Below are 1,743 nucleotides of genomic sequence, written 5' to 3' on the forward strand. Positions count from 1 at the left end.
TTAGCCCAGTAGCCATTTGCTGCAAACAGATTTGGAGTTTATACCAAAATTGACCCAAACTGCCAGTTGAAAATCTTTCCTAAAAACCTCATAATCACTTCACACTTAGAATAATGCAAACAAAACCCACCATAGGGAACCTAATAGTTCCCTCCACTCAATACATCTGCTTCAGTTGGTTGTTTACTGAACCTGAAATCTCAATACGTAAGCTTCATTTCTGAGTCTTCTTTCTTTCTTTCTCTGTAATCTCATGTGGTCATGAAAACCTTTATTCATTCATCTATCTGTAAATCTCTTACTGAGTAGCAAACACGTACAACGATCTGGAATTTCCAAAAAAACAAATCTTACGTATGAGCATGGACAAGTTTTAAAATTTCTGAGGCTCAGATATCTTATCAGTATAAAGGTCATGATATTGCCTGATTCTAGTAGGTGCTATAACTACACAATGATGCTAACTAGAACCGTGGGGTTTGAAAGACTTTGGTTAGAGTCCTGCCTCTTCTACTTAACAAATGCTTGTCTCTAAGCAGTGTTCCAATTTATAAGCCTAAAATAAAAATAACATCTACTTCCTATGATTGTGATATATATTTAGTGCATCTAGATTGAAAAGGGCACTGCTGAACACAGAGTAAGCACTAAATAAATCGTAGCTTCTAAAGAACTAGGAGTCTAGAAAGGAAAGTTGTGCATGCAAATATGAATGCAACAAAAAGCCATACGCAGAATAATAAGAAATTTATTTTTGTAGAGTGGTCATAAAAGAAGGAAGTAACCAATTCTTACGAGGGAAGCATTTTTTAATGAGTGAGGCAAATTGAATTTGAAAGATCAATATGTTTTACCTGATAGATAAGGTAGAAATGTATTCTATGAAGTGTGGTGGAGACTATGAAGCACTGAGAAAGAGGATGCTTATTTTAGACTGAATAGTAGTGGCTAAGTCTGAATTGAACTTGGATGGAAGTATAGGAAAGATAAAACAGTGAGGCAAATATATTTGAGATATAAATAGGGACCAATCATGACGGACCTTATGTTTTTTACCGAGATTGAGGGTTTGAAAAAGGAAATCATCCAATCTCTGAGAAAACTATTAGGCAGCCAAGCAGTTCCGAAGCAGTGTGGTGGCAACTTCTAGTATGGCTCCTGTTACACAGATTTAGTTAATAAGTCCAGGTTGATTTAGAAAGTGTATTACAGCACAGCAGCTAACAGGAATTCATTTGCATCATTTCTTTTAGCCTCTGAAGTCTCATGGGGGTGATGCGAAGGTGGCCTAAGTGAATGTTACACAATGGTCTGTGTCAAAGCTGAGAATACTGAGCTTAAGAAACTCCCAATCCAAGCACTGCCCGGAAGTCCCCCTTTCACTCTGGATCCACTGAATATATATCACAACCACATGAAGTGGATGTCATTTCTATTTTAGGCTTATAGGTTAGAACAATGCTCAGAGACATTTTTAGATAGAGGAGGCAGGACTCTCATCAAATTCTTTCAAATCCCAAGGCTCTAGTTTGCTTCACTATGTAATTATAACACCTGTTAGAACCAGGAAATAATATGACCTTTGTACAGATAAAAAATCTGAGCCTCGAATATTTTAAAACCTATTCATGCTCAGTGATAAGATCTGATAGGCCAGAAAACCCACCCATCTTCCCTTCCAGAGAGAAATGTTATCTTTATTACTTTGGAATATAAGCACATTTTCTCTGGAGGAAGGAGAGC

This window comes from Colobus angolensis, unplaced genomic scaffold (genome assembly GCF_000951035.1).
Source record: "Colobus angolensis palliatus isolate OR3802 unplaced genomic scaffold, Cang.pa_1.0 Scaffold134, whole genome shotgun sequence".
Classification (NCBI taxonomy): Eukaryota; Metazoa; Chordata; class Mammalia; order Primates; family Cercopithecidae; genus Colobus; species Colobus angolensis.